General features: G+C 43.2%; 1 long non-coding RNA gene across 13 annotated transcripts in view; it reads left to right on the top strand.

The window, feature by feature from the left end:
* Positions 1 to 9,623, top strand: part of LOC123585459 — a 371,435-nt gene extending 361,812 nt beyond the window's left edge. For 8 of the 13 annotated variants that reach the window (XR_006706187.1, XR_006706184.1, XR_006706185.1 and 5 more), the window contains one exon: positions 8,480 to 9,621. This is a non-coding gene — a long non-coding RNA (uncharacterized LOC123585459). Of the gene's footprint in view, positions 1 to 8,479 lie in introns of all 13 variants that reach the window. The other 5 variants (XR_006706192.1, XR_006706181.1, XR_006706180.1 and 2 more) reach the window with 3 other exon arrangements.
* The last annotated feature ends 3,336 nt before the right edge of the window (positions 9,624 to 12,959 follow it).

Below are 12,959 nucleotides of genomic sequence, written 5' to 3'. Positions count from 1 at the left end.
AGTGAGACTTGTTGTGACTCTCCCACCACAGACATTCTTTAGAAAACCCCGAATCCCCCAAATGTGGCATTACAATTTACTACTGCTAAATGAATATGTAAATATAATGGCTGTGGTTACCCAATTGTTCCTGTGAAAGGCTCTCTTTCTTTAAAAATAGGCAAATACTTTGATTTGTCACATTTCTAAAGCACTTATGTGCCACAGCTTCTTTATGTCATGTTTGGTCTTATGGTAGCAGGGTCACAATGCTTTCTAAGGTCTTTCCCAGGTTCTCTTCTTCTGTGTCCTGGAACAGCTCTAGAGTGGAGTACACACTCCATTCAACACGTTCTTCAGGTGGGATGGCTAAGTCTTCTTGTTGCTGAGGAGGAATGATTTCCCATTTGTTTTCTTATGATTCAGACACTATGAGGCACTATGCAGGTCTCTGTCTCTGTCCCCATGTCCTTTTCCCCTATCCTTCCTTCCTGCCTCATCTCTGGGATGACATGGTCCTTCATTATTTCCCTCTTCCTTTATGAATCATCTGCATTCTCCACCCAAGATACTACATTCAACTACTTGTTCATAGCCCAATATGGCCTTTAGCCCTCGAGTCTCTATGGTGCCCACCTTAATCTCCAAGACTTTCCAGTGAATGGAGGCTCCAATGACTTACTGTAAGATTTCCAAAAAAGAAATTTTGACCCATTTGGAGTCGGGTGTCTAACTTCTGGTCTAACAAACTGACATCAATTTGGAGAGGGTCCCGTGGAACATGCTGAGCTCAAAAAGGAGGCTGAAAGAGACTGCTAAATTGACTGATAGGACATATACAACAATTTATGACTCCTCCTCCCTGCTTCTCTAGTGCAACCTAATACACTGAGTATTTTTCATATCAATTCCCTTTTACTTCTCCCTTCCCACTGTTTTTTGCTCTCATACATTCTTGCTTAGATTACCGTGATAGACTCTGATTTGGTCTCCTTACTCTGATCTCTTCTCCCATGCTAATACATTCCACATTGCTGCTTCTAGAAAATATGAACTGACCATGTCATTTTCCTCATTCAGAGCCTTCCTTGGCCACTTACTGCTTATGAAATACAGTTCAAATTCCTTGGGATGCTATGTAAATTCTTTAAAAATTCGATCCCTCCCTACCTCCCCCATCCCTCCACTCTCTGCTCATTGTGCCTCCACTTGGTCCAACTGCTTTGAATGGTTTTCTGCTCACAAGACCATATGTCCCAGCTTTCTTCTTGAAGGCTTCTGCAGCATTTTGTGTCACACTATATATAAGAATGGCCACTGCAGAGCTGGGCTCAGGGAATGGTTGTTGAATGAATAATGTATGAAAAGATACGAGTACACTACAAAACTCAAGGCTCTGGTCTTGACATTGGCATTCTTATTCTCCCACCCTATCAAGTTTTCTTAAACTGTACTTCTTGAATCCCCAGGCATACACACACACACACACACACACACACACACAGTGGAGATTACAATGGAAAAAACTATGTTTAGCTTTCTGATTAGTGCATGGGATCAGCAAAATGTCAAAGTTTTCTAATTTTGCTGAAATGAAATCAATTTAGTGTAGCAACACAACCTCATGCTAATTAGAAGCTCTAATTGGCATCTTCAATTAACAAGACTGTGAAACATTAAAATTGCTTAATGTAGTATTTTAAAAAATGGATACACAATCTTTAAGAAATTTAAAACCTGTTGGGATAAAAATAATTGGTATAAAAAACTGGAAACTGCTTTCAAAAAATCTAGGACTCAGTTTTAATATCTGTGAAATGGAGATTGACCAATGTCTTAGGTAACTTTCAGCTCAGATTTATAACCCAGGAACAGACCACAACGACCTCACTTCTTATCTCTCTCCATTGATGAACCATACAGGACCAAGTGTCCTATCTCTGTCTATTCCCAATTCCTAAATCAAAGATTGTCCTGTATGGGGCGCCTGGGTGGCGCAGTCGGTTAAGCGTCCGACTTCAGCCAGGTCACGATCTCGCGGTCCGTGAGTTCGAGCCCCGCGTCAGGCTCTGGGCTGTTTCTGATTCTGTGTCTCCCTCTCTCTCTGCCCCTCCCCTGTTCATGCTCTGTCTCTCTCTGTCCCAAAAATAAATAAACGTTGGAAAAAAAAAATTAAAAAAAAAAAAAGATTGTCCTGTATTAGGTGCTAAACAAGCACTTTTGGCTAGATAACTAGCCAAGCTCTGAACAGTTTCTGCAAAGGGAAAGAAAAGGATTATATTCAAGGATATAGGTGGACCATTTAGGGAATGGTTAGATCATACTGATGTTTACCAAAGAGAACAAAGAGGCCACTTGGGAACAGACAATTGGCACGTTGAATAACTGCATGGCTGGCGGGAAGGGAATTAGGTAGGAACTCAAGGAACCAAGAATTCCTTTGGGAATGGCCCCAGAGCAGATAGTGAGAACAATTTTTAGAAAGTAGAAAAAGAAACGCAAACAATTACTGCCCAACTGAATTTAACTCTCCAGCCTTGCTGCCCACAAGTCTCTTTATTTAGTGCATGAATGAAGAAATAAATAGAACATGACCCATGACGACTGAAGCAAAGACTCAAAATAGAATTTGCAATGACATGGTGATGATGATGATGCTCATCAACATTCTGTGATCATTTGCTATGTACAGAACCTTGCCTAATGGAGTAGGACATAATAGAAGGAGGGAAAATGATAGATTAAGAGGAATTAAATGAGATTATTAATGTAAGGATCTGAATTTAATAGAAATCAATCCACATGTAGTCCTCCTTTTCCCCATTAGAGTCAAGTAGACCTGTATTTGAATACGAGCACACAAATTACCAACCATGTGACCCTCAACAAGTTGTTTAACCTCTCTGAAGACAGATATATTGTGTGTAAAATGGGAAAAGGAATACTTAGTCCACAACACTATTATGAGGATTCAATGAAATACGATATGCAGACATAATTTATTAATGGTTATGCAATATGGAATTTCAAATATTAGCTATATATATTACTCAACAGTAAGATAAACTATATCCACACCACAACGAATAGTAATCAGTCAGTGGATAATTGTGTAGGAGGAGTGGTAAGGAAAATCATGGGGCAAAAACTGAGTGAGATGAGGCAGGAGAAGTAATCACATTGGGCCAGATCACATTGGGTCTGGTAGACCACTGTCTACAAAAAACTTCAAGTTTTATTTGATTGAAATGGGGAGCCAGTGCAACATTTTTATCAGGAGGGAGGCATAAATGTCTTAAGAGGATACTTAGCTGCTGTGCTTAGAAGAGACTACAGGGGTTATAAGAGAAGGTGGGGGGAAGTCAGGAGGTTATTGCAGTAATGCAGACAAAAGATGATGATGGCTTGGACCAGACTGGTAGTGGTGGGGTTGGTGAAGAACGATTGGATTCTGATACCTTTTGAAGACAGAATCAAGAGTATTTCCTGACAAATTGAAAGGGAAACAGCACAGCTGACTCCTATTTTTAGAGTCTGGCCTAAGCAACCAGAAAGATGAGACTGGTATCCACTGAGACGGAGAAGCTCCAAGATAGCCTAGGTTTGGGGAGGAAGAATCAAGAATTCCATTTGGGACATGCTGAGCTGGAGAGTTTGGTTAAGCATCCAAGTGGACATATCAAACACAGAGCTGAATATACTAATCTGGAATTTATGAGATGGGTCTAGGCCAGAGACACACATTTGGGCATTGTTGGCATGTAGATAGATGGTAGTGAGTTGAAGCGAAGCTGACAACTATTCTTTTCCCAAGACTCATTTCACCTTGTTTTCGTGTAGATCCAAGAAGTGAAATTTCTTCCTTTCTCTCTTCTCCCTCCATCCCTTCCATCTCTCTGCCCTCTCCTAATGACTCCTTGCTTCTGCATAGAATAGGACCATCCATCCACATCTTTGGTCCCTTGTGCTTTGCTAGTTTATTCCTCTATCTCTACTCACTTCTCCAGTACAGTGACTGCCACACTTTGTTGGGATTTGGGTTTGAGCCACAAAACGAGACAATGAAGCTAAGAGATGCAGGAAGTGAACTCATGACCTTAGATTTGGAAGACTGAGAAATCGGAGACCGCAGATTTTTGCACAAGTGCCCACAGAGTTGGGTGTTAATCACACGCCTACCTTCAACAAAACCCTCATCATAAGCGCAAGTTTATTTACTCTGTATATCATGAGGGACAAATGCTTGCTATTTTAGAGAGGATATGGTAGAACCAGAAGAATTGCATTTTGCCTTCAAATAGTGTGTGCTTTAGTGGGGGAAGTCATGCTAACCCTAAGAAACCACACCATCTATTTAGGAAAAGAGAATGGGACGATGGATGAGTAGAGAGGTTGGTAAGAAATAAATTACTCTTATTTGATGATCACATTTTAGATTAAATATCATACTATCTGTGAAGTCTTCACTAATTCCCCATAAGAATGGTTAATGATCCATAATGATGCACCAGAAAATAACTCACTATTTTATAAGATTTATTACTTCAATATAAGGCACAATCTTTGTAAAAAAAAAAAAATCAAAACAAACTAACTAACCAAAGAAAATTTCATGACCAGAGATGACCACTGAGATTGTCCTTTGGATATTTTTTCTATGCATACATTTATTTTACAAAAATAGGTATCATGTTATACTTCTCTGTAGCCTTTTTTCTCACTTGACAATAGAGCTGAAGAGTTTTCCATGTCAGTCAGTATCTCCCCATGACATCATTTGGATACCTGCCTATTTTGAACATCATGGCTGAACCATGATGATGGGGATGGTGGCTTGTTTCATTTTATCACTTTTCAGCATCTGGGCCAATGACAAGTAATAGGATGTTCTGGTCATCACAGACTATTAGAGAGTTTAAAGTTCCTTCAGGCAACATCTAGCTAATTTCCTATTTTTCCGATGGGCAAGTTGAGGCTAAAAATATTAAATGGATGGACAGGTCAGATGGTCAGAAAGCTGCAGAACCAGAGGCCTCTGGGTGGCTCAGTCGGTTAAGTGTCCGACTTCGGCTCGGGTCATGATCTCACGGTTCATGAGTTTGAGCCCCGTATCAGGCTCTGTGCTGACAGTTCAGAGCCTGAAGCCCGCTTCGGATTCTGTGTCTCCCTCTCTCTCTGCCCCTCCCCTACCCATTCTCTCTGTCTCTCTGACTCTCAAAACTAAATAAAAATTAAAAAAATAAAATAAAATAAAGAAAGCAAGCTGCAGAACCAGAACTGAAACCAAGTGCCTGGACTCTAAGCCCAGTGTCCTTTCAGTACAACATCCGGAACCTGAGTCAACCCAACATCTGTGAAATTGATGTGTAATATAGGAAGAGGGTATAGTTAGGCAGGAGAAGTTTGGGGAGGAGATGACAGCAGGGGTCTTTTGTGGTTTTTTTTGAACTTTCAATTTTACTTTAAACCCTGAGACCCCAGAGTTTCATAGAGGGGTGAATTTGCAGGGTGAGGTGTGGAAAGGAACTCATGAGGTCAGGTTTGCAAAACCCACAGTTGTACAATAGCTCAGATCTAGCCAACACCCTGAGAGGTGCCAAAAAACCCTAGGAGAGTGTGTGGCCACCCTGAGTCTCAATTCTGGTTTTGCATCATATCTGAAGGCTTACCGTCCCTCAGCAGTGAGCCCTATGAAACCTACTAACATTTCAACTTTACTCACAGTCAGGGATGATTTTAGGTGTTGATTTTGGCAACCCAGAAGGTCTCTGGCTTCCTGGAAATGCTCTCTAAGCCTCAGACCACACTCAACAGTGAATGAATAGCAAAGAATGCTGGGAGTTCCAGCCTTCTGTGGGAATAAGGCACGTTTTCACTGGCACGATCTACCTGAAGTGCACACCTGGCCAGGCCACTTCTTACTTAAACTTTCCCATGGCCTCGGGGTAAAGTCCCATCCCTCTGTGCAGCACATAAGACCCTCCACAACCTGGCCTTTGCCCACCTCTGTCTCCTCTCTGCTATTTTGTCTTCACCAACACAACTTCCCATAGGTCCTTGCACAGAACCATCCTAGTTTTCATCTGATTCCTACTTTCTGGAATGCTCTTCCTCTTCTTTCATTCATGGCTAATCTCACTGATCTGGGTTTGGTCTCCTCTCTATTTAAATAACTCTCAAGTTGTTTCATCTGTGCCAGCTTCTGAGATATTCTTGGCAATTTTCAGACACATGGTTGGACTTTCTCTGAAATGTATGAGCGCATCTACGATCAATGTCACTGCCCCCAGGGGCATGGTTCAAATCACTGGACACCTGCTAAACATGCTGCATGTATAGCAGGGAGCAACTAATTTACCAGATTTAGAATCTAGAAAGGGCCTACTGCTTATTTTCCTCAGCTGCAAATTATTTGTATGGCATAGATGGCTTTCTCTAGCACCGCACTTTGGATATTTACTTAAATGTTGGCAGTGATAAAATGGTGGGTAAGAAATTGCACATTCATCAAAAGTAGGCGGCCTGATAGAAGTGCATAAACACGGTACTCATCTCAAAATTAAATTACCATATGTACATGGTTTGGCTTGTCATTTATGTACTTGTATATTTATATACCCATCATCCTTAATCACCTACAAGAATGAATGAGTGCATTTAAAAACAAATGTTTGCAACATAAGCTAATGGTTAATTGAAAATTTCTTCTTGGAGGAGAAATCTGAAAGGCAATCCCAGAGAAAACAAAAGCATTTTAAAGGAATGACAAGACTCGCTAACACCACACAGTTTGATTTTAGCTCAACCTAAAGGTAAATCCTGGTGAGATGCCCCAAAATTCTTCTTTAAAAAAAGAAGTTTATTCATTTGTTTTGAGAGGGAGGGGGGGGGAGAGAGAGAGAGAGAGAGAGAGAGAGAGAGAGAGAGAATCCCAAGTAGGCTCCACTCTGTCCCCACAAAGCCCAACATGGGGCTCGAGCTCACAAACTGTGAAATCACGACCTGAGCTGAAACCAAGAGTCAGAAGCTTAACTGACTGAACCAACCAGGCACCCCTCAAAATTATTGTTTTTATTTTTATTTATTTTTTTTAAATGTTTATTTATTTTTGAGGCACAGAGAGACAGAGCATGAGTGGAGGAGGGGTAGAGAGAGTGAGGGAAACACAGAATCCGAAGCAGGCCTCAGGCTCTGAGCTGTCAGCACAGAGCCCGACGCGAGGCTCGAGCTCACGAGCTGTGAGATCATGACCTGAGCCGAAGTCAGACGCCCAACCGACTGAGCCACTCAGGTGCCCCATCAAAATTACTTTTTTTTTTTTTTTTAATTTTTTTTCCAACGTTTATTTATTTTTGGGACAGAGAGAGACAGAGCATGATCGGGGGAGGGGCAGAGTGAGAGGGAGACACAGAATCGGAAACAGGCTCCAGGCTCTGAGCCATCAGCCCAGAGCCCGACGCGGGGCTCGAACTCACGGACCGCGAGATCGTGACCTGGCTGAAGTCGGACGCTTAACCGACTGCGCCACCCAGGCGCCCCAAAATTACTCTTTTTAAAGCAAAGCATACCCAGTACAGAGAGATAGCTCAGCTTATCAGAAAAAGCCCTGAATTTAACACCAGGAACTTTGAGACCACTCCTTGCATAGACTCTTCTGGAGTGTGATCCTGAGAAATTTATGTAACTTTTCCAAGTTTTTCTTTTCTCATATTTCATATGCAAATAATGCTGCAAACTTGCTATTATATTTGAAAAGCATAAAATATGGGGCAGCTGGGGGACTTAGTTAAGTGTCCGACTCTTGATCTCAGCTCAGGTCATGATCTCACAGTTGGTGAGATCGAGCCCCACGTCGGACTCTGCGCCGACAGGACGGAGTCTGCTTGGGATTCTCTCTCTCCCTCTCTCTCTGCCCCTCCTCCACTATCTCTGTCTTTATTTTTTTTTTAATTTTTTTTTCAACGTTCATTTATTTTTGGGACAGAGAGAGAGCATGAACGGGGGAGGGGCAGAGAGAGAGGGAGATACAGAATCAGAAACAGGCTCCAGGCTCTGAGCCATCAGCCCAGAGCCCGACGCGGGGCTCGAACTCACGGACCGCGAGATCGTGACCTGGCTGAAGTCGGACGCTTAACCGACTGCGCCACCCAGGCGCCCCACTATCTCTGTCTTTAAAAATAAATAAGTAAACGTTTAAAAAAAAGAGAAAAGCATAACATACAGGAAGTGGCTTTGAGGAGCTAATTAAATGTCATTTACGTTCATACGGTACTTTTCTACCCCCATCGGCATGTTCTAAAAACCAAGGTCATAGAGTCCAGAAATGGTACTGGTGTTACTATTACAATAACAACAACAGCCGTTACAATAACAGTAATAGCTGATACTTGCTGAGAATTGACTATACGCCTGCGTTGTGTTAGCATCTTAAATAAATTAATCATTTGTGTGTCCTAAAACCCTTTACGAAGTAGCTGCTGTTATTTCCCCCATTTTACAGACAAGGAATTGGAGACCCAGAGAAGTTACGTAACGTGCTTACAACCACACAGCTAGTCATTGCAAGACCGGGATTTGAACCCACGCTTGGACTCTGGAGGCCAAGCCTTCACAGTGACACTCTTTTCAAATAATGATCGTCAAAGAAGCTTACAGGTAGATACTGCTTCTTTCATAAGGACGGTCTCGCTTTGTCCATGCAGCAGCCCTGTGAAATCGAGGCTACCATATTTACTCCACAGGTGTGAAACGGGGGTCAACAAGCTGAAGAAACTGGTCCAAATTGGCCCTGCGCCGGAATAGTGGTGTCCGACCGTTGTGCCACTGGGCTGGGGACCGATTACTGCTCCTGTGATGTTCCTGGCTCTGCTCTGCTTCTATTGGCCCCTCCCTCGCGGAGCATGCCCTCTCCGAGGACCCCAGTTGAGTCCCAGTGTGGTTTTGTTTGTTTCGACAGTTCTCTTTTCTCTCTCATTCTCTTCAATACTCTATGATGCATGAAACTCATTGTTTCTATAGGCATCACGCGGTTCTGCAGAACTTAGAGTGAGCTACAGTGGGCTTCTAGCCTGGGGAGGGTCACTGGCATTTAAGGACATCATCGTTGGAAGGATGGCTCCAGGTGAATTCAACCTCTGATGTCAAGGTCACCTCCTACCTGGGTGTTGAGCTCACCTTGATTCACACTTCCTCAGAAGGAAACACAAGGCTGTCCGTAGATGGAGTTTGCACGAAGTCATTGCTCCCTGCAAATTTTAGAAAGGCACCCTGTTTCCTGTTGTTTGTGGTTTTGAACGCTCTATCACCTGGCCTTGATGAACCTGTCTAAACCCTCCAGACTGTAGTCTGTCACTTATGTCATTTTTTCTCTGGGCTCTCATAGCACCCTGTGCTTGAGATATCCCTTTGACTAGAACTCCCCTGTGTTAACCTTTGGCTCGGCTACCATGGTTTCAGCTAAGATGTGACCTATCAGACAAAATCTTCCTTGACTTCCTAAACCGCACATCTCTCCCATGTCATGGAATCTCTTTGAAAAAAAGACTCTCTGTGGGGGCCCCTGGGCACCTGGGCTCAGTCACTTAAGCGTCCGACTTTGACTCAGGTCATGATCTCACGGTTAGTGAGTTCGAGCCCCGCATCAGGCTCTGTGCTGACAGCTCAGAGCCTGGTGCCTGCTTTGGATTCTGTGTCTCCCTCGCTGTCTGCTCCCCCCACCCCACCTCTCTCTCTAAAAAATAAATAAATATTAAAAAAAAGACTCCGTTCATCTTAGCATTTGTTACATTGTCCTGTTTATTATCCTTCTCTGGCACTACGCACTGAACTCTTTGAGGGCAGTGGTTTCTAGCATCTTCTATAATGCTTGGCACATAGTAGGTGCTCGATGAATAGCTGTTGATTAAATGTTTGCTTCGATCTCTGAAGGCACCAAATATCTTACAAGGATCTCTTTACTGATGTCCCTGCCTTCTAGACTATGAGTTTTCTGAAGAGGCGGACATTCTGCCTTGCTCAACGCCTTCTCCACAGTGGCTGACTTGGAGGACCCACTCAGCAAAAGAGGAACTGACCAGAATCAGATCCTCAGCTTGCCCTGCCTCCTCGGAAATGTATCCCTCCCCACAACTGCCCCATATCCCATTTTCCATTTCTAGTGTCTTCATTTAATGGTCTGATCTACATAATTTAGCATTTGCATAGAGTACCCTCTCACTTTTCCTGTGTCTTAGGTGTTCATATCCCTCCCCTGCTGGTGAAACCATAAGTGCAAGGTTAAATGGCATAACGCTTTTTTGTTCTCATATGACTTGTACCCACCTTTTTTTTCGTATTTCAAAAAGTATGTATTCCTTAGTGATCAACGCCTACACTTAAGAAGCTCATAAAATGTGCAACTGTGTAAGTGCTTTACATATAGGTTATGTCGCTCTCCATGACGACTGTAAGAAATAGGCATTGGGGAAACTGAGGCTTGGCAAGGCGATGTCTTATCCAGGTGGTGAATAACAAAAGCAGAATTGAACCACAGAGTCTGTGCTTTCGCCCCTTTCTACTTCTTCACCATGGTCAACTTAGACAAGCAGAGAAGTAAGGAGAGTGATATTAAAAGAGCCCCATGATTCCAACCCAGCACTTGGGGCAGCCAGTGTTAACATTTTCATACGTGGCTTTCCAGTGTGTGTGGTGAGCATGTCTCTCAATGACCCCCATGTCCAGCTCTTCACACCCTGGTGGAATTCCCCTCCTCCCCCTGAGCGAGGGCTGGATTTAGGGATTCACTTCTTTCTTGATTTTTTTTAATGTTGATTTATTTTTATTTTTTTTTTCAACGTTTATTTATTTTTGGGACAGAGAGAGACAGAGCATGAATGGGGGAGGGGCAGAGAGAGAGGGAGACACAGAATCGGAAACAGTCTCCAGGCTCTGAGCCATCAGCCCAGAGCCCGACGCGGGGCTCGAACTCACGGACCGCGAGATCGTGACCTGGCTGAAGTCGGACGCTTAACCGACTGCGCCACCCAGGCGCCCCAATGTTGATTTATTTTTGAGAGGGAGACAGACAGAGCGTGAGCAGGGGAGTGGCAGAGAGAGGGGGAGACACAGAATCCGAAGAAGGTTCCAGGCTCCGAACTGTCAGCACAGAGCCTGACGTGGGGCTCGAACTCACAAGTGGTGAGATGGTGACCTGAGCAGAAGTCAGACGCTTAACCGACGGAGCCACCCAGGCGCCCCAGTGATTCACTTCCACTGAATATAATAAAGCAGAAACAATTGAATGTGGCTTCTGAAATGAGGTTATCAAATGACCGTGACTTCCATCTTGAGTCTCTCTTCCTCTCTCAGATCCCTCATTCTGAGAGAGGCAAGCTGCCATGGTGCGAACAGATCTATGAAAAGTCCATGTGATTAAGTAACCAATGATTCTGATCCATAGCCAGCAAAGATCTGAGACCTGCCCACTGCCACGCGGATTAGTCTGGAGGCAGTCCCACCCCATTTGAGCACCATGGTGGTTGTCCCACTCAAGATACTGCTTCTGGCTTTGTGTGAGAGAGTGAGCCAGAGACACCCAGCTAAGCTGTGCCTGGATTCCTGACCCAGCATCTGCGGGATAATACATTTTTGTTGTTAAAGTTTTAACTTATGGCTGTGATTTGATACACAGCGATAGGTCAGTAAGACACAATCCTACATACATTTATATAAACATGGTGACGCATCTATGTTTCGCTATTTATCACAGATCAAAATTTAATTTATTGCGTGAAACAAACTGTGAAGTCATGCTTGGGTCTAACAGTCTTCTTTAAAAAACTGTTTTAGAAATCGTGAAATACAGCCACACGCAGAAAATAACGCAAGGCGCAAACACGCAGCTGAGAGGATCGTACGCAAACACCCAGATGCCAATTTCAATATATTTTATTTTTTAAATAAAATAAATCTGCAGGGTATACGCAAAATCAGTAACTATTTCGTCTTCAAAGAGAAGAATGGAAAGCCAAACAGAGGCATTATTTTCGGATGGTTTATGAATTAGAGTCTCTGAATCGGTATGAAATACTGCCATATACTTTCCTTTGACCATCTAAAGAAGAAATTCTTAGTCAAAATTTTTAGTCATCAGGAGGAAGTCTAGGAATTATGCCATGGTGGAGAATAAATAATACACAGGGACAGAGTGGGCCCTCAGTACAAAACTGCTGAATGAATGTGGAATTTGAACCATGGGTTTATGCTCTTAGTTGCTTGGAAATGTGTGATGTCATCACTCGACATATCTGAGCCTTAATTTCCTCATCCTTAAAATGGGAACATGCTCAGAAAGTGATGACTTTCAGAGAAAACGGCCATGTTTATGAAAACCTTTTGCAGAACACTTGGCACGTGACAAGCTTGCAATCCATCAACTGCAACTGAATGATAATTCGCATTTCAGGATACCAACAAACAGTGATTTGCCAGGATATAAACCTTAAGGAAATATATGGCTCTAAAACATAGTAACTTCAGGGGTGCCTGGGTGGTTCCGCTCGGTCGGTTGAGTGTCTGACTTGGGCTCAGGTCATGATCTCACGGTTTGTGAGTTCGAGTCCCACATTGGGCTCCGTGCTGACCGTGAAGGACCCATTTCAGATCCTGGCCTCCTCTCTCTGCCCCTCCCCACCCCCCCCCCCCCAAAAGGGCTTGCGTGCTCTCTCTCTGTCAAAAGTAAACATTAAGAAAATAATAACTTCATTTCTTATTAAATGATAAATGCTCATAAAAGATAATTTTTAAGAATACCTTTTAAAGGGGGTGCCTGGGTGGCATCTGGGTGGAACCTGCTTAACATTCTCTCTCTCTGCCCCTGTCCCCCACTCGTGCATGCTTTCCCCGTCTCTGTCTGCCTCTCAAAACAAAACACAAAGAATCTTTAAAGCACAAAGAAGAAAGAACAAATCACTCTAAAATTCCACCAGCAAGAAATAACCAAG

This window comes from Leopardus geoffroyi, chromosome C3 (assembly GCF_018350155.1).
Source record: "Leopardus geoffroyi isolate Oge1 chromosome C3, O.geoffroyi_Oge1_pat1.0, whole genome shotgun sequence".
Taxonomy (NCBI): domain Eukaryota; kingdom Metazoa; phylum Chordata; class Mammalia; order Carnivora; family Felidae; genus Leopardus; species Leopardus geoffroyi.
Note: the sequence above shows the minus strand (reverse complement) of the source record. Positions and strands in the feature narration are given on the sequence as shown.